The following is a 27,020-nucleotide window of genomic DNA, read 5'->3' on the forward strand; positions in this document are numbered from 1 at the left end:
TGCCAAGAGGGAATGTTTAAAGAAGACAAGCCCTAATGTGCAAGTGGTAGTTAAGCCTTTGTTTGCATCACATTTTCTGATGTCCCATTGGCCAAAGCAAGTTACGCAGCCAAGCCCAGAGTCACTGTGGGAGGGTATTACACAATGGTGTGAATACCAGGAGGTACGGGTCTGTGGGGGCCACCAGTATAACATATCCCTTACACTTCCTGATCAATGATGGTTGCTGGAGCTCAAACCATGAGTCAGGAAGGAAGAAGGGAGAGGAAAGGAAAAAGGGTATGCTGCTTTAAAGACACGGTCCTAAATGTCCCACATAACAACTTCTACTAACTTCCCATTGGCCAGATCTTAATCATATAGATACACCAACTGTAGGGAAGCCTGAGAATTGTTTTTAAAGGTGGTCATGTATTCCAGGGAAGTGGCACTAAGGTCCAAAGGAAGCTGCATATGAGTGATCCCTGCTCTACCAGCCTCCCAAGCCTCCCAGTGCACCTTCTAGGAGACAAGCAAGGTAACCAATTTTTTATTTATCCATCTGCATTGTTAAGTATGCATGTATTTTTTTTATTTCTTTACACACTGGGCAGTATGAAGTTTTGTATGTATTTCTATACAGATACTTCTTAACTTACAATGGTGTTACCCCTCAATAAACCCATTGTAAGTTGAAAATATCTTAAGTTAAAAAGGCACTTAGGCCGGGCGTGGTGGCTCAAGCCTGTAATCCCAGCACTTTGGGAGGCCGAGTCGGGCGGATCACGAGGTCAGGAGATCGAGACCATCCTGGCTAACACGGTGAAACCCCGTCTCTACTAAAAAATACAAAAAACTAGCTGGGCGAGGTGGCAGGCGCCTGTAGTCCCAGCTACTTGGGAGGCTGAGGCAGGAGAATGGCGTAAACCCGGGAGGCAGAGCTTGCAGTGAGCTGAGATCCGGCCACTGCACTCCAGCCTGGGCGACAGAGCGAGACTCTCTCTCCAAAAAAAAAAAAAAAGGCACTTAATACTCTCAGTAAATCCATTGTAAAGTTGAAAAATTCTAAGTCTAAACATCAACAATCAGGAAATATCTGTATAATGTTCTTAGCATAGTGCTTAGAAAACAATTTTATAAATTGTAGGCATTGTCCCTCAAAAATGGTATTTATTATTTATACAAATGGTAGTACAATAAAATTGTGAGTACCTTGAGTCACATTCTCTAATTTGCCTTGGTTGCCAGTGGTCAGACCCACCCAGCTTATGTGATATCTTGCCAATAACTCCCATCAACCTGAGGTTTTTCTAACTTTGCCCTAAGGTGGGCACGATGGCAGGCTTGGGAACAGTCTAGTTGAGGGTTAGCAACACAGACTTTGGAGTCAGAAGACACGTCTCTGAGTTTTAGTCTCTTCCTCTGTAATGAAGGTAATCACACCCATCTGGAAGGGTGGTTGTAAAAATAAAATGAGAAAAGCTGAGGAAGCACTGAGCATAGTGTCTGGGGCATAGTAAGTGCTCAATTAATGGTATAGGATGCCTTGATTAAAGGGCTTGACCTATCTCTGACAATCTTTAAAAGGAAGTTAAGTGAGGCAGGGGGTCGCGGGAGGGGGGTGGAACACAAGATTTCTCCTTTAGCTGAAGTGTGTCTCTGTATTTCAGGCCATGTGTTATATTCCTTCACTCAACACACATAATAACCTCTTGATCTTCTGATGACTCCAACAAGAAAAAGAGCTCAATATTTGTGTGGGGATATGGGAATAGCAGTGTGTATCATTGGAATTTCAGCTCTATCATGCACCAGCTGTGTGACCTGGGACGAATGTCTTAATTCCTCTGAGTCTCAGTTTCCTTATCTGTCCAATGGACATACCTAGTAAGGAATTAAAATTAAAATTAATGTTGGTCAAGCCATTCATTGACTGTGGAAGGTCTTTAAGAATTCCCTTCCACAGTCTACTGAACAGTATATCTCAACAGTAGGCTTAAAATATTCAGTAAAACATGCTGTAAACAGATGTACTCTCATCTAGACTTTGTTGCTCCATTTATAGAGCGTAAGCAGCATAGATTTAGCATAATTCTTATGGGCCTTAAGATTTTCAGAATGGTAAATGAACAAATCTTCAGCTTAGAGTTACCAGCTGCATTAGGCCCTAACCAGAGAGTCAACTTGTCCTTTGAAGCTTTGAAGCCAGGCATTGACTTCTCTCTGGCTATAAAAGTCCTAGATGGCATCTTCTTCCAATAGAAGAATATTTCATCTATGTTGAAAATCTGTTGTTCAGTGTAGTCATCTTCATCAGTGACCTTAGCTTGATCTTCTGGTTAACTTGGTGTAGCTTCTACTTCATCACTTGCTCTTTCACTTCGCACTTTTATATTATGCAGATGGCTTCTTTCCTTAAACCTCGTGAACTCAGCTAACTTCAAACTTTTCTTCTGCAGCTTCCTCACCTCCCTCAGTCTTCATAGAATTAAAGAGAGTTAGGGTCTTTCTCTGGATTAGGCTTTGGCTTGGGAATGTTGTGGCTGGTTTAATCTTCTATGTTAGACTACTAAAACTTTCTCCATATCAACAATAAGGCTGTTTTGCTTTCTTACCATCCATGTGTTCACTGGAGTAGCACTTTTAATTTCCTTCCAGAACTTTTCCTTTACACTCACAAGTTGACTGTTTGGCACAAGAGGCCTAGTTTTTGGCCTGCGTTGACTTTTGACGTGCCTTCCTCACTAAGCGTAATCATTTCTAGCTTTTGATTTTAAAGTGAGAGACATATGACTCTTTCTTTCATTTGAATACTTTGAGGCCATTGAAGGATTATTAGTTGGACTAATTTCAATAGTATTGTATCTCAGAGAATAGGGAGGCTTAAGGAGAGGGAGAGAGATTGGGGAACAGCCAGTCGGTGGAGCAAGCAGAACACACACAACATTTATCCACTAAGTTTGCCATCTTATATGGGCACAGTTCATGGCACCTCAAAACAATTATAATAGTAACTTCAAAGATCACTGATCACAGATTACCATAACAGATATGATTAAAAAAAAAAAAGTTTGAAATTGTGCAAGGATTACCAAAATGTGACCTAGAAACATGAAGTGAGCACATGCTGTTGGAAAAATGATGCCAGGAGAATTGCTCACTGTACGGTTGTCACAAAAATGCAATATCTGTAAAACACAATGAGACGAGATATGCCTGTGCACATTATAGTTCTCGTTTCAGATGAGGAAACTCAGTTTGGGTGAAACCTCCTGCCCAGCAACAAGCAAGTGGCCCAGCCAGAATTTGAATGTAGCTTTGTCTGATGCAGGGGTGACAGACTCACATAGGTAATGCAGATGGATTTTATAAGGATGGAATGAGTTAAGACAGGTAAAGTACTGAAAACGGAGCCTGGCAAATAATAAGTGGAGTATATGTGCTCACTAATATTAATATTGTTATGATAATGACTACATTTGAGCCACCAGATTGAAACCTCTGCTCTAATGCCAAATATTGTACTCTTACTATCTTAGCTGGTTCTGGAACAAAGAACCCAACCCAGGCCCACCAGTAAAATATGCCCTGGTCTCAGCTGCCTCTACTTAGACTTTGGGGCATGGACCAGAGTTCCTTTGATGTCAATGAGTCCAGTTCTCTAGAAACAGCTTTTCCGGTTTAGAGTACTCCCATACCCAGACCTTGAAGGTCCAAAGTGTTCTCTGTAGGGCCTTTGTCCCTCCATACAATGTTGTCTGGAGCCTTTGATGAAGCCGGTTATTGGGCTGGCTCAGGATCAAGTCCCAACCTGAAAGGTCATGGAAGACAGTTTCATCATAGCTTGGAATGGGTCCATTGGGAAATAACTTGCCCTCAGGGTTTATAGGGACGGCATCAGCATGATCTGGATAGGAAGTGAGTGCCACACCTCTTCCTGGGATTTTCTCTTGCTATCTCGTGGTCTCCCAAATTTCAGATTTTGGCCTCAAATTTTCGGAATTTTGCCATTGCCATGTACTCCCCGCACTCCAAGTTACTTGGCATTTTCCTTTGAGTTGCTTTACATTGTAAACTTAAATAGATTTAAATTAAACAGAGAGCTTTTTTAAAAAGTCATAGGCTTTAATAAAAAACAAAAATCTCAGACAGGTGTGGTGGCTCATGCCTATAATCACAACATTTTGAGAGGCCGAGGCAGGAGGGTCGCTTGAGCCCAGGAGTTCGAGACCAACCTGGGCAACATAGCAAGGCCCTATCTCTACAAAAAATTAAAAAATTAGCCAGGTATGGTGGTGTGTGCCTGTAGTTCCAGCTACTCAGGATGCTGAAGTGGGAGGATTGCTTAAGCCAGGGAAGTCAAGGCTGCAGTGAGCCATGATCACGCAACTGCACTCTAGCCTGGGTAACAGAATGAGACCCTGTCTCAAAGCAACAACAACAACAACAACAACAACAACAAAGCAACAAAACCAAAACCAAAACCAAAACCAAAAATCACTCTCCTTAAGCCAAAAGTAATTATAAGAATAAACAAAATAAAAATAAAACGATATTGCCTGGCTCAGCAAGAGGCCCATGTTTCTGACTCCAAACCCTTTTCTGTCTGTTACAAAGGAAGATTTATAGGTGATGAGGTCTTAAAGGGATACTGACACCCAACTGAGACTCTCTCCATGGTATAACGAGGAGTTAAAGAAAAGTTACACAGGGTAACTTTCACTTGCTGTGATTCAATGTTATTTAAATGTCTGACATGAAATTATCTGTGTTTCCTCACTAGTATTCCTCTCACACTTTGAGAAATATCCCACCATCTCATATTTGATCCCAGTACCAGTTCCTCTCTCTCATAGCCTCATCAGAGTTTCAGCAAGACCTGCCAGCTCTGCTGGCGAAGTATATCCAGAATTGAATTCTTTCCTACCACCTCTGCCGTTACTAATCTGGTCCAAGCCACCATCGTCTTAGCCTGAGGTATCTTTGAAAAAAAAAAAAAAAACCCACGTACTAGGATGGCTATCATTAAAAAGGTAAATAATGACAAGTGCTGGGAAAATGTAGAGTAACTGGAATCTTCATACACTGCTGGTGGGATTGTGAAATAGTGCAGACACCTTGGAAAACAGCCGGGCAGTTCCTCAAAAGTTTAGACATAGAGTTATTTACCATATAACCCAGAAATTTCACTCCTAGGTATGTACCTAAGAAAAATATAAACATGTCCAAAAACTTGTACAGTAATGGTCAAGGCAGCATTATTCATAATAGCCAGAAAGTTCAAACAGTCCAAATGTGTATTAACTGATGAATGAATAATAAAGTAGGATACACCCATACAATATTATTCAGCAATAAAAAGAAATGTAGTACCAATGTACGCTATGACAGAGATGAATCTTGAAAGTATTATGTTAAGTCAGCGAAGCCAGACACAAAAGGACCACATATTATATGATTCCATTTATATGAAATGTCCAGAATAGGCAAATCTATACAGACAGAAAGTATCTTAGTAGTTGCCTGGGACTGGGGAGGTTGCGGGGAGATAGGGAGTGACCGTTAGTGGACATGAGGTTTCCCTTTGGGGTGACGAAAATGTTTTAAATTAATTGTAGTGATGGTTGCATTGTCAGTGTCCTGAAAAATCATTACATTACACTTTTTTTTTTTTTTTTTGAGACAGTACTTGCTGTATTGCCCAGGCTGGAGTGCAGTGTTGCAAACACCACTCACTGCAGCCTTGACATCCTGGGCTCAAGTGATCCTCCTGTCTTAGCCTCCCAAGTAGCTGGGACCACAGGCACATGCCACCATGCCTGGCTAATTGACATACTCACTTTTAAATAGGTGAATTATATGCTATATGAACTGCATCTCAGTAACACTGACTTTTTTTTAAAAAATGAAAGCAGAATATGCCATTCTTCTCAAATCTCTACAATGGCTGCCCTGGTCACTGAGTGTGAAAGTCCTTACTTGGGCTTTCGGGATCCTACTTTGAGTCCTTGCTGGCTGGCTGTGACCCTGTCTCTGCACTCCAGTTCCTTGATGATGCTAAGACCTGTCATGTTGGCTGCTGCCTCAAAGCCATTGCATTTGACTTCTCCTTCTTCCTGGAATGCTTCCTTTGCATACCCAGAAGTTCATTTGTTCACTTTCTTTAGGTCTCAGTTTAACTTAGGGTCCTCTTCGTGGACAGCTTCCCTGACCACCTTATCTACAAGAGCACCTCCAAAGCATCACTGTCAACTTCCCTTTGCTGCTTCCTTATGTTTTCTTCCCAGATTTGTCATATTTTCATCTTTTGATTATAATACATTTTACTCATTTATTTGTTTATTATTTGCATCTGCAATCATGTAAGTTCCATGAGGTCAGGGATTTTAATTTTTTAGTCTCATTCATTACTGTATATACAGCCTGGTGTATAGTTGCCATATAGCAAGTATTGAATAAAACACATGATGAAAGGTATGTCTCATTAATCCCAAGTTTACTAATGAGCAAAACCAAGTCTGATGGGTATTCAAATATTATTAATAGTTAAGTAAACATTGACAAGGCATCTAGTATAGACCATACCCAGGCCCCAGAGCTGTTGGGTGTCAAGATTCTGTACTAACTCAGGAGGGTTGCTTCAGCCTTTAGACGTGATATGATAAAAAGCCAGTTCGCATTTCCCAGGTTTCACCAGAATCTGGCAAAGCATGAATTAGATTTTTAGGGACGGTGGTTCTGAATCCAAGCTACCCTTTAGAATCTGCTTGGAGCTTAAAAAAAATCCTGATGGCCAAGCCACATCCTAGACAATGAAATCAGACTCTCTGAGGATGGAGTATCAGCACTGTTAATGCTCCTCAGGTGATTCCAATGTGCAGCCGGGATTGAGAACCACGTGCTAGAAGTTTAAAGAAGTGCAGGTAGCACCCTTGTTATCTGAGGGGAATGAGTATTGGGAAATAGCCTCTTGAATGAATACACTCAAATTGTTGACAACTCCTTTAATATTAATACTTTCAGGGATTTGGTGCATGGAGAATACTCACTGCTACTTTACTTTGTTCAATGCTCAGTATTAAAGTCATATTGCACAGATCTAATAGACACCTCTACTAGAGTTATTACGGTGTAGTGTTGGTTTTGCATGGGGACTCTGCAGTGAATGGGTTTGAATCCCCACTCAACAGCTGTGTGTCCTTGGATAAGTTACTCAATTTCCCTGTACCTCAGTTTCCTCCTCTGCAAAATGGGAATATAACAGAACCTATTTCATAGGGTTATTTAAATGTTCAATGAATTAAATCATGTAAAGCTCTTAGAATAGGACCTGAACTAGAGTAAACATATAGTGAGTGTGGCCGTTATTATTCATGAATAAATAGGCTGGAAAGCCAACATTCCTTGCATTTGACATAGATCACAAACTTGATTAAATTCCCTTGTACAATATAGACTGCAATTACAAATCTTAGTAAAGCCCCCCCCACCTTTTTTTTTTTTTTTTTTTTTTTTTTTTGACAGGGTCTTGATTTGTCACCCAGGCTGGAGTATAGTGGCACAATTATAGCTTGCTGTAGCCCTCACCTCTGGGGCTTAATCAATCCTCCCACTTCAGCCTCTCAAGTAGCTGAGACTACAGGCATGCACCACCATACCCTGCTAATTTATTTATTTATTTTTTTTGTAGCGACAGGGTCTCATTATGTTGCCCAGGCTGGTCTCAAACTCCTGAGCTCAAATGATCTTCCTGCCTCGGCCTCCCAGAGTGCTGAAATTACAGGTGTGAGCCACTGCACCCAGCTAAGATGATTCTTTTTTTATTTTATTTTATTTTTTAAAATAGCGATGATATCTCACTGTGTTGCCCAGGCTGATATCAAACTCCTGGTCTCAAGCAATCCTACCTCAGCCTCCCAAAGTGCTGGGATTACAGGTGTGAGCCACCGTGCCCAGCCCCCAAGCAGATTATTTCAAATGGTTCAAGCATATTAAACAGCAGATCAAGTATACACGAATTCATTGCTGATAAGACTTATAAATTCATATCTTTATACCAAGGTCAGTTACAAAAGTGCTGAACTCATAGAATTTACTTTGTTTCTTATGTATATTTTCAGAACTTTGCAAGGTTGTAATTTTTACCCCTTCCTAGATACAACAACAAAGAAAAAATTATTAATCGGCATTTGGTAATCTCACCCCAGACTCAAAAGCAGAAGAGTGCTGTCTCAAACATGCTATGCCTATAGGAGCTGAGTTACCAAACTGGCTGACTTCTGATCAGAACATTTTGGATCTTGTTGTATATTTCAAGATGATTCAGGTTCATCTTGAATGATCCAGAGTGTTTGAGCAGTGGGCTTAGTTCCTTTTGGTAATATAACTTTGCCCTGCTATAGCAGGTGCTTCCTTCCTTTTTGTAATATCATTTTCCTCTGCTATATCGGGTACCCATAAGTCTCTATATTTTATGTGGAGTTTAATCTTGAAAGACCTGAGTTTTTCCCCCAAATGAAATATTCTTTAAGTTTCTCATGATAGGCAGAAATGACCCAATGATCCTGGTGTTCTGATAGACTACAACAATGACTGATGGCATTATTAGAAATATGTTTTTATTACTATTTTTTTGGGAAGAGTTCCAGTTCTGGTTCTAGTATAGGAAATGATAAGAGACTGTTGCTTCCACTCTAACACCACCCCATCAAAATAGGCTTTATTAGCTATAAAATCATAGTTTTAAAAACTTCATGGAAAGCTGAGGACACAAAGAAACCTGAAGGAGCTAACCTCCAAGAGGAAATGCCAAGATCATCACCGGGGAGAAGAGACTCACAGCTGCTCCGAATCCTAGCACAACTGCTGGAGAAAGAGGAGCCTGCCATGGATGGGCAGGAAGAAACTAGCTAAATTTGCAATAACATGAGAGCTTCTCTGTAGATTATAATGGAGATGAATTCTACTCACCGAATAGGTCTGAATCTGCCCACCAAGTCTTCCCATGGGATTTATCAAGTGCGGGGATATTACGCCAAAACACGTGATAAGAGGAGGGCTAAGAAGGATTCCCCTGAGAGCAAGAGGGCCTCTCTTAAGTATAAGACACTCTCAAAAGTAGGCACAGGGGAGCAGGTCAGGAGAACAGAGAGAAAACCTGAGGTAGAAGAATCGGGAGATTCCCTCCCGTCCCAGGCATGCCTGTCTTTTGACTATCAGAAGCTGATAGTGAAAAGACACCCCTACCAGTCATTCCAGGCCTCCAAAATGTGTAGAACCCCCTCCAAAGGCCAGATGAACAACTAGGCTGAAAAAATCCTCCCAGGTGCAGGAAATGGGGGCAGGATTTGAGAACAAAGATAACGCACCAATGACCAAAAAGCCCCATGGTAACTTAGCTCTACACAAGAGAGAGAACTCCCAACATTTCCAAATTGGGCAACTCTTCTGGGAAGCAAAGGCAGATTCCTGAAGTCTCACCAGTGCTCAGGTCTCAGATCCTGCTGAAGTAAAAGTTCTAAATCTACCCTCAAAACATTTGGAGCCAGTGATGACCTGAAACAAACTAAAACTGCACCAAAGCTGAAACCCAGTTCAATCACAGGTAAGACTAGTTAACCTCCATACTACAGGTAAAACCAATTAACTCCATGTAAAACTGGTTAACTCCATACTCTATCAATTTTACCCGAAAAGGGGAGTACCCCCTTCTGGAGGTAAATATTATTTACTTCATTCTCTACTGTTCTTTCTTACAAAAATGTCAACAATACATTCAAAGATTAGCAAACACACAGACAATGATAAAAGCAGATTAATAGAAGCAGATTCAGATTTGGTCTAGATTTCGGAATTCCCAGAGACTTAAAAAATCTACAACAAAAATGCTAAAAATGAAGGAATCTAAAGAACAACATGCGTAAACAAATGGAAAACTTCCGCAGAGACCTATAAACTATTAAAAGAACTAGTGAAAATTTTGGAGATGAAAAATACAACATCAGAAATGAAGACTTAGATCTATAAGAGACTGGGCACACCAAAGACAGGAATCCGTAAAGACAGGTAATAGAAAACGCCTGTTTGAAACACGTAGAGAAGAAAAAGTGAAAAAAAAATAGAGAACAAAGAGTCTGAAATTTGTAAGATGATACCAAATGCTCTAACATAAATGTTACCGGGATTCTAGAAGGAAAGGAGAGAGAGAATGGGGCAAAAGAGGTATTTGAAGAGATAATGACTGGAAATACACCAAAATTGATCAAAGACATCAGTGCACGGATCCAAGCAGCTCAGCAAATTCCAGGTAAATAAATATAAGGGATACACTACACCTAAGTGTTTCAGCCAAACTGCTGAAAAGCGAAAGATAAAGAGATCTTACAAGTAGCTGGAGTAAAAACGGGACATTACTTATAGAGGAACAATGATATGAATGGTGACTAATTTCTTACCAAAAACAATATAAACTTGAACACAGTGGAATGAGATCTTTAAGTGCTGAAAGAAAAAAAATTGTCAATCTTGACTTCTATATCCAGTGAAAGTAACTTCAAAAACAAAGGCAAAAATAAAGATACTTTCAGATAAACAGAAGCTGAGAGAATTTCCTTTCAACAAACCAGCACTATAAAAAATGGTCAAAGAAATGCTAGCACCTGAAAGAGAAATGATCCTGGATCTGGAGGAAGAAATGAAGAGATAGGGTAAGTACTTGGGACAATAAGAAATACTTTTTGAAGTACATTTATCTTTTATTTATATAATTTATACATGTCTTTTAAAGACTATTGATTGTTTAAAAAATTAAAACAATATATTGTGCAATTCAAACTGGTGTTCTGGTAAATGTTTAACAATTGGCTGTTGGAAAAAAAGCCTTATTTATGAATTTTATTAATTTCATGGTGTAAATAGTCTTGCTATGGGTGATTTCATACTACTATCAGTTCTACAGCTGGCTCACAAATTTTCTGAAAGAGTAACAGTCATTTTTCATAAGCTAGCACGAGTTATCTTCAGCACATACTTGGGTTTATAGAATACACAGATTTAAAAAGACAATAAAAGTACAAAGAAAGAGAAGAAGGTGGTAAATGGAATTTTTTACATTATTTCCATTATTGTAAGACTTTCTTTCTTCTTTCTTTTTTCTTTTTTCTTTTTCTTTTTTTTTTTTTTTTAAGGCAGTGTCTCACTCTGTTACCCAGGCTGAAGTGCAGTGCTATGATCTCAGCTCACTGCAACCTCCACCGCCCAGGCTCATGCTATCCTCCCACCCACCTCAGCCTCCCAAGCAGCTGGGACTACAGGTGCCTGCTACCACAATCGGCTAAGTTTTGTATTTTTTGTAGAGATGGGGTTTCACCATGTTGGCCAGGCTGGTCTAGAACTCCTGGACTCAAGTGACACCCTCCTCAGCCTCCCAGATTGCTGGGATTACAGGCATGAGCAACTATACTTGACTACCATTATTGTATGGCTCTTATATTGTTCCTAAAATAATATATCATTATTTGAAGGTAGACTGTGATAAAGATGCATAAAATAACCTCTAGAGAAACCACTAAACTAATAAAACAAAAAAACTAAAAAATTAATAGAGGAAATAAAATAAAATACACCAAAATATAATCAATTGATACAAAAGAGAGAAGGAAGAGAGTAACAAAGAACAAATAAGATAAATAGAAAACAAATAGCAAAATGAGACACTTAAATCCAACCAGATAATTACATTAAATGTAAATTGATTAGACACTCCAATTAAAGTATCAGAGAATGTTAGACTAGATAAAAAAGCAGAGTTCATCAATACACTGAATACAATAAACACATTGTACATATAGAAACAGGTTGACAGTTAAAAAAAGTGGAAAAGATATATAATACAAACATTGAGCATAAGAAAACTACTGTGGCTATTTAAATATCAGATAAAGTGGACTTCAAGACAAAGGGCATCTATGGTGATAAAGAGGGAGATTTTAGAATGATAGAAAGGTGAATCCACCAATAAGACATAACAATCTTAAGTGTGTACACATTTAACAACAGAGCTTCAAAATCTGTGAAGTGAAAACTGACAGAACTAAAGTGAGAAATAGACATATCCACAATTAAACTGGAGATTTTAAGAATCTAAATTTGAAAAACACGATCAGCCAACTTGACCCAATGAATATTTTCTATCATTAAATATACTCAATCACTTTTTTAAAAAAATTTTTATGAAAATTTTAGAGACAGGATCTCACTGTGTTACCCAAGCTGGTCCCAAACTCCTGAGCTCAAGTGGTCATCCTGCCTTGGCCTTCCAACATACTGGGATTACAGGTGTGAGCCACCGCAGCTGGCCTCAGTGCACTTCTGTTCTGGGTTTATTGAGGTATAACTATATATAATAAAATTCACCCATTTTAAATGATCAGTTTGATGGAATTTAATAATTATATATGACTGTATTACCACCACCACAGTCAACAGAATACATCTATCACCCTATACATCTCTTCATGCTATTTCCAACTGATCCTGTCTTTTAACCCCCATTGCTTAGCAATCATTGATTTCTATAACTAAAGTTTGCCTCTTTTAACTCTTCATATAAATATAGTTATGCAGAATGTAGTTTTTTGTGTGTTCAGCTTCTTTCATATAGCATAATTTTTTTTGATATTTATCTATAGTGTTGCATGTATCAGTATTCCAAAGGAACTACCACCCAACAGTAACAAGGACACCACCCTCCTTCAGTGTCAATGGAAGCCACACGGGGAACAAAAACAAGGCACTCCTACTCCTCCAGCCAGGGAGGTATCAGGAGAGGGCTGATGGGAGCTAGAACTCCCAGCATTCCCCAGCAGTAATGAACCCCGCTGAGATGGTTTTGATGTTTGTCCTGTCCAAATCTCATGTTGAAATATAATCCCCAATGTTGGAGGTGGGGCCTGGTGGGAGGTGTTTGGGTCATGGGTTGGATCGCTCATGACTTGGTGCTGTCCTTGAGATGTGAGTGAGTTCTCAGGAAATCTGGTTGTTTAAAAGTGTGTGGCACCGTCCCCCCCACCCCCTTCCCACCCACCGCCTTGCTCCTGCTCTGGCCATGTGACGTGCCTGCTCCTGCTTCGCCTTCTGCCACGAGCAAAATCTCCCAGAGGCCTTCCCAGAAGCCAAGCAGATGACAGTGCCATGCTTCTTGTACAGCCTTGCAGAACGATGAGCTAATTAAACCTCTTTTCTTTATGAATTACTCAGCCTCACATATTTCTTTATAGCAATGCAAAAATGGCCTAACACCTCCCCCCACCTCAGATACTAATGGAGGATGAGGTGGGGAACTGGACTTCTACTTTCATCTGGTGGTAATGAGGTGACATCCTCATTTCCTTTGCAAGAGCACTGAAAGAAGTCAGTAAAAACAGAAGGTTTAAATAAGAGCCCAAATCTTGCAATACAATACCCAAAATGTCCAGGTCCCAAACGAAAGTCACTTGTATAAGTGGAAGGTCTTAAACTGCTTTTTAAAATTTTTTGAGACAGTGTCGCACTCTGTCATCCAGGCTGGAATGCAGTAGTGCGATCTTGGCTTACTGTAACTTCTGCCTCCCGGGTTCAAATGATTTTCATGCCTCAGCCTCCTGAGTAGCTGGGATTACAAGCATGCCATCCCACCCAGCTACTTCCTGGAGGCAGAAGCCTTATCTTACAAGCTCAGTGCCCTCTGATGATGTCTCGGATCATGATAAAAGTTTTTTTTTCAAACTTTTTCTCAAAAGTTTTTTTTGTTGTTGTTGTTGTTGTTTTTAGTAGAGATGAGGTTTTGCCATATTGCCCAGGCTGGTCAAACTGACTTTTGATGCTTAATGTCAAGATGACAGTGATGGTGTCACATTGGAAACAAATGAAAAAAGTAGAAAACCTCAGCAAAGATCCAGAAGACTTAGCAAAGTAATAGAAGATACAAAGAAGAATCAAATGAAAATTGTATAACTGAGAAATATTATACAATGGATGCGTTCGACAGCATATGGAGAGGGCAGAAGGATCAGTGAACTGGGACGTGGAACAATGGAAATTACCCGATGTGAACAACAGAGAGAGAATAGACTGAAAAGGTAAATAGAGCTGCAGGGATGGGGGAATTACAGCAAAAGATCTAACATCTGTGTCACTGGGATGTGTCACCGGAATTATGGAAGGAGATGAAAAAGAGGGTGGGGCATACAATTATTCAAAAAAAAATGGCTGAAAATTTTCCAAATTTGGCTATATATATATGTGTGTGTGTGTATGTGTGTGTATATATATGGATGTACATATATATGTATATATATGGCTGTATATGTATATGTGTATACATATACATATATGTATTGTATATGTGTATATATATGTATATGTATATACATATATGTATTGTACTGCCAAATTTGGGAAGTTTTCAGCCATTATTTCTGTATATGTGTGTATACATATATATACACATATGTGTATATATATACGTGTGTGTATGTGTATATATATATACGTATATATATAAATCTACAGAACCAAGAAGCTGAGTGAACTCCAAATATTACTAGGATAAACCAAATAAATCCACACCAAGACATATCATGGCCAAACTTCTCAAAACAAAAGACAAAAAAAAAAATCTTGAAAAAGATTTTTTCAAGAGAAAGAGAAATGAACCTTACCTATGGAGAAGAAATAATTCAAATGATCTCAGAGTTTTCACCAGAGACTACGGAGGCCAGAAAGTAGGTACATAACATTTCTCAAGTACTGAAAGAAAATAACAGAATTCTATATCCACTGAAATAAGAACCAAGGGGCAATCAAGACCTTCTCAGATGATGGAAAACTAAGAGAATTTGTTGCTGGCAGACCTAGTCTGAAAGAATGATTAAAGAAAGTTCTTGGCCAGGTGTGGTGGCTCATGCCTATAATCCCAACAATTTGGGAGGCCTAGGCTGGTTGATCACCTGAGGTCAGGAGTTTGAGACCAGCCTGGCCAACATGGTATAACCCCATCTCTACTAAAAGTACAACAAATTAGCCAGGCATGATGGTGGGTGCCTGTAATCCCAGCTACTCGGGAGGCTGAGGCAGGAGAATCACTTGAACCCAGGAGGTGGAGGTTGCAGTGAGCTGAGATGGCGCCATTGCATTCCAGTCTGGGCAACAAGAGCAAAACTCCACGTCAAAAAAAAAAAAAAAAAAAATTATATCTGATAGTTGAAGCAAATGTTAAAACTTTGATGTGGTAGAACCATACATTTAGAAAATGTATGTAGAGAAAATATTGAAATCAGTATTTTAAACTGGGTAAGGCAAAGGGGCATGAAGTAAGGTTTCTATACTTCACTGGAATTGGTAAAATTGCTATACCAGTGGATTATAACTTATAAGTTATGTACATACGATGTAATACCTAGAACAATTACTTAAAGAAAAGCCATGCAAATCACAAAAAAACAAAACGCTAAAAAAACGGACCAAGGCCCTGGATAGACATTTCTCCAAACAAGATATAGATGACCAGTAAACACATGGAAAGATGTTCAACATCAATAATCATTAGAGAAACGTACAACAAAATCACAATGAGATACCACTTCACACCTATTAGGATGGCTATTTAAAAAATCACAGAAAATAAGTGTTGGTGAGGATGTGGTGAAACCAGAAGCCTTGTGCACTGTTTGTGTGAATGTAAAGAAGTGCAGCCTTTGTGAAAAACACTATGGCCATTTCTCAATAATAATTTTTTAAAAGCACAGAATTACCTTATGATCCAGCAATTCCACTTCTGGGTATATACCCAAAAGAACTGAAAGCAGGGACTCAGACAGATACTCTTTGTACACCCATGTTTATAGCTGCATTACTCACAATAGCCAAAAGGTAGAAACAACCCAATGTCTATCAACAAATGAATGGATAAACACGATATGGTATATCCATACAATGGAATATTATTCAGCCTTAAAAAGGAATTATGACACGTGCTACAACATGGATGAGCCTTAAGGACACAAAGCTAGTCACAAAAGGATAAATATTCCATGATACCACTTGTATGAGTTATCCAGATTAATCAAATTTAGAGACAGAAAGCAGAATGATGGTTTCCAGAGGCTGTGGGAGGAGAGCATGAAGTTATTTTGTAATGAATACAGTGTTTCAAAACTGTAAAACGATTTCTTTCTTTTTTTTTTTTTTTTTTTTTGAGATGGAGTCTGTCTCTGTCACCCAGGCTGGAGTGCAGTGGCACTATCCTGGCTCACTGCAAGCTCCGCCTCCCGGGTTCATGCCATTCTCCTGCCTCAGTCTCCCGAGTGGCTGGGACTACAGGCGCCCGTCACCACACCCGGCTAATTTTTTGTATTTTTGGTAGAGACGGGGTTTCACCATGTTAGCCAGGATGGTCTCCATCTCCTGACCTCGTGATCCACCCGCCTCAGCCTCCCAAAGTGCTGGGATTACAGGCGTGAGCCACCGTGCCCGGCCTCAAAACTGTAAAACTTCTGACAAACTTGTCCAACCTGCCTTATTTTGTTGTTGTTGTTGTTTTTTTGTTTGTTTATTTGTTTTAGGCTTTTAGCAGCCTGAAGCCATGGGTTTTAGTTTCTCTCTCTAGTGATGAGTGGAAAAGAGGGATGAGGAAGGGGCTTTACTGGCCCAACCAGAAACAGAAACTGAGAACCCATGACTGTATTCTCTCCCTTGGACATCTCTGTGAGAACAAAACAAACTAAACACATGAGAAACTCTTTGGGATCTAAGGCTATGCAGAGAGCTTAACCCGATGATCCAAAGGAACAATTTGATAAATTTAACTACATCAAAATTAGAAATGTTTGCTTGGTGATATATAGTTAAGAGGCTGAAAAGACAAACTACAGATGGGGAAAAATATTTGTAAACAGCATGACTGACAAAGGACTGACATCTAGAATTTGCAAAGAACCCTCAAAACTCAACAGTAAAAAACCAAATAATACAAGTAGAAAATGGGCAAACGACAGGAAAAGATAGTTCACCAAAGAGGATATAGAGATGGCAAATTCACATGTGAAAAGATGTTAAACATCACTAGCCATTAGGGAAATATAAACTGAAACCACAACGAGCTATCACTACATCCCCGTCAGAATGGTTAAAATAAAATAAACAGTGGCAACACCAAATGCTGGCAAAGATGTGGAGAAATTGGATGATTCATACATTGTTGATGGAAATGCAAAATAGTACGATCACTTGGGAAGACAGGTTGACAGTGTCTTAAAAAGCTAAGCATTGCAAATACTGGGCAACCCAGAAGTTGCACTCCTATATGGTTACCTGAGAGTAAATAGAAGTGAATAGAAGTGACTCACCCACATTAAAAAAAAAAGAATAGCTGGGTATGGTGACTCACACCTGTGATCCCAGAACTCTGGGAGGCTGAGGCGGGTGGATCACGAGGCCAGGAGTTCAAAACCAGCCTGGCCAAAAATGGTGAAATCCTGTCTCTACTAAAAATACAAAAATACAAAAAAAAAAAATTAGCTGGACAAGGTAGCACACGCCTGTAATCCCAGCTACTCAGCAGGCTGAGGCAGAAGAATTGCTTGAACCTGGGAGGCGGAGGTTGCAGGGAGCCGAGATCGCTCCACTGCATCCCAGCCTGGGTGACAGAGTGAGACTCCATCTCAAAAAAAAAAAAAAAAAGAAAGAAAAGAATAACTCATCAACAACAGTAACTCCCATTGAGCACATGCTCTGCCAGACACTGCACTCATCACATTACCTGTGTTATCTCATTTAAACTTCCTAACAACCTTCTTGTCTGGTGTAGACTATTTTTTTAAATTTAACTTTTAAGTTCAGGGGTACAGGTGCAGGTTTGTTGTATAGGTAAACTTGTGTCGTGGGGATTTGTTGTACAGATTATTTCATCATCCAGGTATTAAGCCTAGTGCCCATTAGTTATTTTTCCTGATCCTCTGTCTTCTCCCACCCTCCAGCCTCCGAAAGGCTTCGGTGTCAGTTGCTCCCCTCTATGTGTCCACGTGTTCTCATCATTTAGCTCCCGCTTATGAGTGAAAACAGGAGGCATTTGGTTTTCTGTTCCTGTGTTAGTTTGCTAAGGATAATGGCCTCCAGCTCCATCCATGTTCCTGCAAAAAAACATGATGTCCTTCTTTTTGGTGGCTGCATAGTATTCCATGGTGTAGACTATTACTATCACCACTCCACTTTCAGGCTCAGAGGCTGTTGTTCAAGGCCACGCAGTTAGTAAGCGGCAGTGCCAGGATTTGAACCCAGGTAAAAGGAGTACGCACCTTAATCCTCGCCTTGTCATCCTCAGCCATCTCACAAGCGAGTAAACAGAGTAAACAGAGGCGAGGAGAGGGTAAGCCAGCTGCCCCAGGCCACATTGCTGGGAAGCCGAGAGGCTGAGATCCAAGGCCACGCTGCCCTGCGGCTAGGGTCCCGGTTGCTAGTTCTCGTGCCTACCTTTCTCCAACGTTCCCAGGCCTCTTTCACCCGGTCCCAGGGGCGCAGGCACCACCCTTTTCCTCCAGGAGGAGCAGGGAGAGGGCGGGTTCCCCAGCGCAGTCCCCTCCCCGACCCTCCCCCAGGCTTTAAGCCGGCGCCGGGGCCAGGCGGGGCAGTCCCGGGCCGGCCCGCTCCGCCCGGAGATCGCGCTGATGGCGGCGCTGGCGGCAGCGGCCAAGAAGGTGTGGAGCGCGCGGCGGCTGCTGGTGCTGCTGTTCACGCCGCTCGCCCTGCTGCCGGTGGTCTTCGCCCTCCCGCCCAAGGTAACGCCTCCTCCGCCTGTGCGCCCCCGGTCCGCCACAGGCGGGATCTTCTCCCAAGCGTCCAAGTTGGGAGACCGCTGAGGTCCCAGTGTAGACAGGCTCCAGCAGACCCCCTCGACCTCCCTCCCTTGCACCTGCCGCGGACCGCTGTGAACGCTCCTAACGCCTCTTCCCTCTTCCCAGCTGCTCCTTAGAGTTTGAGTCCCACTCTGCCTTCTGGATCTCACTTCCTTGGGAATAATTTCGTTTCGTTTCAGTGACAGGTTCTCGCCTGTCACCCAAGCTGGAGTGCGGTGGTGTGATCATAGCTCACTGCAGCCTCCAACTTCTGGACTCACCAATCCTCCTTCTGCAGCCTCCCTAGTGGCTAGAACTACAGGTGCATGCCCAGCTAATTTTTTTTTTTTAAATAGAGATAGGGTCTCGCTATGTTGTCCAGACTGGTGTCGATCTCCTAGAATCAAGCGATTCTCCCACCTTGGTCTCCCATATGCTGGGATTACAGGCGTGAGCCACTGTGCCTAACAGAATTCTTTCTTTCCTGAGGTCTAATTCTGTGCTTAGTGCTGTGTTGCACATTTCACTTGATAGTCACAGTGAACACTTACTGTGTGCCAAGCTGTTTGACCTGGGGCAAGTCACTTCACCTTTCTGAACTTCAGTTTACTCAAGTGTAAAAATGGGAGAAATGGTAATACCCACCAATAGGGCAATATATGTAAATCTCTTGTAACTAAACCTGGTACAGAATAAATGTCTAATAAGCAGTAGCTGGTCTTTTTCTGCACCAGGTCCTCACATGATGAGGACGGTAAGATTCACGAGTGCTTACTAGGGGTGAGGATTTGCCGTTTGCTTATCACTTTATTTAATCATTTCAATGCCTCTCAGAGGGGAAAGATTATTTGACCCATTTTCCAGAGAGAAAGTGACTTGCTCAGAGTCACACAGCAACTGACTGTGTCGGTATTCAGTCCCCGGCTTGTTGGAATCCAGAACCCTAGCTGTTTTCAGTCTCCCTGAGGAAGTAACACCTAGAAGATCAAAGACCGCAGGTGGAGTTCAGGAGTCATAACTGAAATCAACACTAGTAGGGGCTGGAAGGAGATGGTACCACAGGTCCCTTTTGGGTCCTTCACCTGTGCCCACCCCAGCCAGGGCATCATGAGAGGGCACTGGGCTTGTAAGATAAGGCTTCTACCTCCAGGAAGTTGCTTCACCATCTCTCAGTAGGATATTAAATGTTCACAAAAATAAAAGTAAAGAGGAGGTGTAATTTAGGGTGCATTACCCAGCACCGATCAGCTGAGACCAGGGAGGTTCTCCTGGAAGAAGGAGCCCTCCGTGGGCACATGCAGTAAGAAGGTGACACCAGGTGGTTCCAAGGAGACCCAGGGCTAACACATAGCAAGTTCAATAGTGTGGAATTATCTAAGCTATTAGACTTTCTCGACGTGGAAGAGAAAAACACAATAAATGATGGAATAAAGATGAGGTCACCTTTTCAAAAGCCAGCCCACCCCAGGCCACTTTCTGACCTGTGGATCTTAAGATCCTGGACCAATCTCCTTTCCTCTTTGGGTTTTGCTTCCCTGTAAGCTGGAGCAATTACACCGCTAGCTTCTGGGATTGATGTGAGAGGCTAAGTAAGGCTTTGTGAAACATCTTTGGTGGAAGTGTGGGTGGCTGAGCCTTGACTGGTTGCTGTCTGCAAGGCCCTAGGCAGAGCTCTCCGGCAAGAAGAGACAAAATACAGGGTCTCTATTCTCAGCAGGGGTCCCGATAGCTTCTGTCTGCTCTGTTCTCTAGCAAGAGCATGAACCCAAGAGCAGATCCAAGGGTTATGGGGCCTGGAGCATATACTTGAGGGGGTCTCTTTAAGAAAATGAATACAGATTTACAAATACAAGATTCGGTACAAGGCTTGGGAGAGGCTCCGAAGCTTGAGCTTCACAAAGTGTCTTCTTCCTGTCTGAACCCCAACATGCACAACTGAATGGAAGGCAGGGAGAGATAACAGGGAGAGCCCCTGGGATGTAACCCCCCATGATGGTGCTCAGCCTGATGTGGAAGGTGTTTTATTGAATGCTTAGCTCTTACCGTGTGCTAGGGGCCATGCTAGGAGCTTGTCAGGCTTGTCCCACGTAAGGCCCACGACAACCAGAGAGGTAGCTGTTATTTGCATCCCTATTTGACAGGTGAAGAAACGGAAGCTCAGCAGGGTTAGGTGACTTGCCTAAGGGCACATAGCTGCTACAAAGCCAGAATGTCGAGTCTGTACTCGCGCGCGCGCGCGCGCGCCTGTGTGTGTGTGTGTGTGTGTGAGTGAGAGAGAGAGAGAGATAGGGTCTTGCTCTGTCACCCAAGCTGGAGTGCAGTGGCACAATCTCGGCTCACTGCAGTCTCCACCTTGCAGGCTTAAGTCATCCTCCTGTCTCAGCCTCCCAAAAGGCTGGGACTACCAGCTCCTGCCACCACACCTGCCTAATTTTTATATTTTTAGTAGAGATGGGATTTCACTATGTCACCCAGGCTGGTCTCAAACTCCTAGACTCAAGCGATCCACCAGCCTCGGCCTCCTAAAGTGCTGGGATTACAGGCAAGAGTCTGTACTTCTTTCTAACTGCTGTGCCTTACATGCTCTTCTTAGTGATAATTCAATACAAACCACTCCTTTGTTCCCTACAGTTCCCTTGTGGGGACCCTTTATATGGCCTTAGATGTCACTGCCTCTTTAAGTGGTTGATGAACCAGGGCCTCCTCCCAGGAGGCAGGTCTGGCTTTTTGGAGGACCTTAGCCTCCCTCAAAATCTCTGTTGGCATACCTGAAGCCCCCTCTCCCATATAACAATATTTATATGATTATCATTATTAGATTCTCTGACATTAAGAACAGACGTGTTTCTCAATCTAATATACAATGTGGATAAAAAGTATCCTTAGAAAACACCACTGTCTTTATTGATCTGGGACATACATTTAACCCATTTCCCATTTAGAAAAAAAAAATGTGCAGCTCACTGCCAGTGCAGTATTCTCGGGGCAAAACGGGAAATGGGTTAAAGCAAGCACAGTAGGTTTGCTATGCACACGGAGCTTCAAGACAATTCCGGTCATCTTAACCAGTCACTCCCCGTGAGAGCCTCCCTAGACAGAGGCTGGTGGACTAACTTCAAAACGTGCTTGCTGGGCAATTCAAGACAGGCATCCTTAGCGTCCACTCCAACATCAGATTGCCACTTCTTAGCCTCTTCCACGTGGATATCCTGGCGGTTGTATTGTACACATGGGTTACTAACAAATTGTGAAATTGCAGATATCAGATCAGGAAATAAGTTGGAGGTGCTTGGTCATTTGTCACTTACCAGGCAGTGTGGAGTAGGAGACAACCCCTCTTTGGGGCCTGGGTTTCCAGCTTGATGACATCTCCTATCCACTGCTGCTTTGCTGTTCTAGGAGTCTGTGTGGTCGAGAGGGTTGGTCCTCATGCACCTGTCCCTGGTGACTGGTGAGCTTGTCTTCGGGGAGGCTGGAGTCAATCTGCAGAGCAGCGCTGAAAGGAACAATTATTACATTATGTCCTCTGGCTCAGAAATGCTGTCAGCAGGGATGCAAAGGAGTGGGATGAGCTCTGGAATGCATGGCTGCCACTTCCAGCACCACTGGGGATCCTAGCTCTTGCTATGAAGAGTGCTGGGGGCTCAGGAAATTGGGATGCTACCCCAGGGACTACATCAACGTTTTCCAAGAATGGCCGTCCTGGGAGTTAGAGGTTTGGGGAGTGATCTTAGCTAGCGGACACAGAAGGGACTGTTATTAATAAAACAGGCTTGCAAATAAGCTCCAGCCCCACATGTTTGCAGAAAAGCCTTGCCCCCTTTCTTACCTTATGCCCCCTGAGAGCCAATTAAATGATACTGACCACCTGTTCAAGAGGAGTTCTTAACACTGGGGACTCACAGGTGATTCTAAAGATGCTCTGAGAAGGAAGAGTTTAGGGATGTTCTTGGCAAGGCTGCTAAGAGTGTTGTACAGGTTGTGCACTGCACAAGGTGCTTGAGGAGGTAAGTGAGGCTGAACCAACCTGCATTCCACATGCCAAGCTGTACACCCTGGTGCAAAGCTTGGTTCCACCTGAGGAAGGGCCTTTTATTCTAATTTGCACAAAGATGTCACGTTGGCCAACAACAGACTTGCTCTGGGGTAGGGATCTTTTGGGGGGATGGTAGTACACCTGTAAGGCCAGAGGCCCCCTTTCTTGCGTTTGCCCAATTTGTGGGCAGGTAGATGACCAGGAAGATGGTCCTTTCATTCCCAGTTTTCAGGCTTTGGAATCAGAACTGCATTCGCATTCCACATACTTGCTGGGCAAGTCATTTTATATTTCTGGCCTTAGTTTCTTCATTTATAACAGAGCCATAATGTTACATTCCTTCTCAGTTATTTTCTGGCCTCAATGAGTTAATACATTGTGCCTGTACTATAAATTCTTAGTTTTTTATGTAATGCTGAAAATATGTTTCAGTTCTCCCGTTTTGCAGATGATGAAATTGAGGCTCAGATAAGTTAAACGATGGAGGGAACATGGGCTTTAGAGTGGAGAAGACCTGGGTTTGTGTCTTGGCTCTGAAACCATGAAAGAGGGGAACCTGGGCTGGAGACCTTGAATTTCTGAGCCTGAGTCTCATTTGCGAAGTAGGGAGGACTCACACTCTCTCATTCTGTTACGAGAATTGGGGGAACATACAGGAGGTGTCCAGAGCAGTGCCCAGCATATAGTGGGAGTTTATAATTAGAGCAATAGCCACACATTTTTCTCACATTTACAAAATGCTGTTTTACATGCGTCTCAAATTTCAACTCATTTACTCTTCACATCAGATGTAGGAGGTTCAAACAATAATTATCCCCATTTTTAGAGATGAGGAAAGTGAGGCACAGAAAGGTTAAATTCCCAAGGCCACGCAGCTACTAAACACGACTTCGGTCCCTCCTCCTCCTTCTCTCTTGGTCCTGGATTTTGAAGTGAGGGTGGCCAGGGTTCAGAGAGGCCCTTGAGTTTTCCCCAGTAGAGGTTTTCCAGAAAAAAAACTGTAAGTCCAGCTCTGCGGATTGAGCACCTTCTCTGGCCAGACACTGCCTGCTGCTTTTAACTTCTATCATCTCATTTGAGCCTCAGGGAGCTCAGACAGGGAGTCTTCCCACACGCACCCCAGAATGGAGTGAGTCTGGTTTGGTTTCCATCATCCAAATGCCACTCACATAATTTTTGCCGGAGTCCCTCACCACTCAATATTATTTACTTAATTACATTCCTGTTATTTATTCTTTTTACATGAATGTCTTACCACCCTCACCTTAAAAAAAAAAAAAACTTAAATGCAATGACTGTAAAAGATTTTATGTGGGTATCAGATATGGAAAACCAGGATCATCATGGATGATTAGGAGAAGAAAACTAGCAATAAATAGGTAAATATTTAACGCTGATTAATACTGGGTACATACTTCCTGGTTGAAGCTGTGGGCCTGCGACCTGCCCTCTCTTTGTTGCAAAGGGAGGGAATCATCAAGTGAGGCATTAAAGACAAATTAGTACCAAACTGAGACTTTGCTTTGGAAATAATGAGAGGGAAAGAAGAATTAGAAGGGAGGTAACCTCACTGTCCCACCCAAAGTCTTCTGGAGTTGGCTTTTTATGCTTCAAGAAATATTGGACCCGTAGCCTGGAAACGTGCCTTGTCTGGGGATGCTGCAGTTGACTCACAGCCCCAGCTCCTCAGTGTCCTCATCTGTACACAGATGGCCTTCTTGCCACCATGAAGCTTGGTGAGCTGTTAAGTAAAGGAAGTCTGTGGCACGTGGCCGGCTGAACCGTGACCCACCAAGGATGTCGGTGTCCGAATCCCCTGAACCAGTGAATGTTACTTTCTATGGAAAAAAGGGGCTTTGCAGATGTGATTAGGTAAAGGATCTTGAAACAGGGAGATTATTGGGTAAAGGATCTTGAAGCAGGGAGATTATTGGGTAAAGGATCTTGAAACAGGGAGATTATTGTACAGTATCCAGGTGGACCTGATGTAATCCACAAGGGGCTTTCTGAGAGGCAGGCAGGAGAATTTGCAGTCAGAAGGTAGTAGGATGATGGAAGCAGAGGGAGAAAAAGCAATGTGGTGTGGGGCTGCGAGCTAAGGAATGCAGGTGGTGTCCAGAAGCTGGAACAGACAAGGAATGGATTCTCTCTCCTGGTGCTTCCAGGAGGAACCAGCCTGGCCGATACCTTGACTTTAGCCTAGTGAAAATGATTTCAGAATTCTGGCCTCCAAAACTCTAAAAGAATACATTTGTGTTTCTTAAGCCACTCCATTTGGGGTCATTTGTTACAGCAGCAAGAAAAGATGAATACATGGCAAAACCACCCCACCAGACTGGTTCTCCCAGGAGCAGTTGGGAAGTTTAGCCCCTTGTCTGCCTCTCAATTTTGATACATCTGTTGCCCATAATTCCCAGATGTGTCCCATCATGTGGGCCCCGTGTTCCTGGGATGCAAACCCTGGCGTTCAGGAGAGAGCCTGACTTCGTCAAAAAGGTTCCAGGCTTTTGATTCATTTGGATACGAATTCATCCCTGGCCTCTGCCCTGAGGAGCTGTGTGATGCAGGAAGAGTGTCTTTACCTCTCTGAACCCAGTTTCCCAGCGGAAAGATGGAAATGTCCACAGTCTTTTCCTCACAGGATTTTACAGTGAATAAATAAGTTCATAGATGCAAAACGTGTCTCAGAGGACATGTAAATTTTATTTTATTTTTTGGCAATTTAACCTTTACACATGCTTTTCTGGGTGGGATCTTTGAAACTGATTTGGAAAAAAAAAAGGAGATGCTGGTAGCATTTGGTGCGAAGGACTGTGTTGAAATGGTCAGTCCCGTGCCTCAGTTTTCTCATCTGGAGATTGGGTCTCATCATTTTTCAACCTCATAGTGTTGTGGGGAGGAAATGGGTTCGTATGTTTGAGGCACTTAGTGGAGTGCTGGCTTGTAGCTAGCACTCAGTAACTGTCAGCTATTATTGTTACAGTTGCCATCGTAACATTCAGAGCTGGTGAGCATTCTAGTTTAACCCCCACAAAAAGGAAACTGAGGCCCAGAAAAGGAAGTTAATTTTCCAAAGGCTTCAGTGAGGGGCAGGGCAGGGATGAGCACGTCCATCCCCTTCTCCAGGGAGTACCTTGTCTCAGGCATCGGTCATCAATGTTTTTATTTTAATTAATTAATTAATTAATTAATTATTGTTGAAACAGGGTCTTTCTCTGTCACCCAGGCTGGCGTGCAGTGGCGTGATCCCGGCTCACTGCAGCTTCTGCATCCTGAGCTCAAGTGATCCTCTCACATCAGCCTCCCAAGTGGCTGGGACTACACACACACATCGCCATGCCTGGCTCATTTTTGTATTTTTTGTAGAGAGGGAGTCATGCCACTCAACTGGTCTCAAACTCCTGGGCTCAAGCTATCTGCCCCCTCAGCCTCCTAAAATTCTGGGATTAGATGCACGAGCAACCGTATCTGGCCTCATCAATGTTTTATGCTAAAGACATTTAATTTAATCTCTGATGGCTAACTTCTAGATGACAAGTGAGGGGGGTCAGAGGTCAAGCTCACTTATATTCAGATCATAGCTAGCTCTCAACAAAGGTTAAGGACGGCTCATGTTTACTGTGTGTTTATTAGGAGCTCTGGTCCCCATTTCCTTGCTGATCCCATCTTCCAACCCCACTCCACCTCTCACGCCCTCTGCTCCCACTGCTCTGGCTTTCTTACTGCTCCTTAATCCAGGGACAGGGACAGGCTGCAACTCACCATAAAGCTCTGGGGTCAGGCTGGCAAGCTGGGAAGGCTTCTTGTCTCTGACTGGCTTTGCGCTTGGACTGGATGTGGTGAGATGAAGAGAGGAAAGAAGGGTGCTCCTGGATAATGGGAAGAACGAGAGGCCACGAGCAGGAAGAGTCCTGAGGGCAAGGAGTTCATCTTGCCAACTCTTTAGATGCAGACTTCCAGTGCACAGCGACCCAGGAGGGCAGAAACTGGCAAAAGCAACCATAGACTGAGAACCTACTAAGCGCCAGGTGTTGTGCTGGGTACTTCACATACATTGCAGCCAATGCTTAGAACATCCAGACAAGGGAGGCCTATGAGGAGGCAACCAAGGGTCAGCACAGTGCAGTGTTGTACCC

At 42.6% G+C, this 27,020-nt stretch overlaps 1 protein-coding gene across 1 annotated transcript in view; it reads left to right on the forward strand.

Annotated features, from left to right (window-relative positions):
- The first annotated feature begins 420 nt into the window (after positions 1–420).
- SLC13A3 (solute carrier family 13 member 3) overlaps positions 421–27,020 on the forward strand; it is a 110,061-nt gene continuing 83,461 nt past the window's right edge. Inside the window, exon 1 of the mRNA XM_037982697.2 lies at positions 421–517. The gene's annotated coding sequence lies outside the window, so the exon portion shown is untranslated. The remainder of the gene's footprint in view (positions 518–27,020) is intronic.

Source organism: Chlorocebus sabaeus, chromosome 2 (assembly GCF_047675955.1).
Source record: "Chlorocebus sabaeus isolate Y175 chromosome 2, mChlSab1.0.hap1, whole genome shotgun sequence".
Classification (NCBI taxonomy): domain Eukaryota; kingdom Metazoa; phylum Chordata; class Mammalia; order Primates; family Cercopithecidae; genus Chlorocebus; species Chlorocebus sabaeus.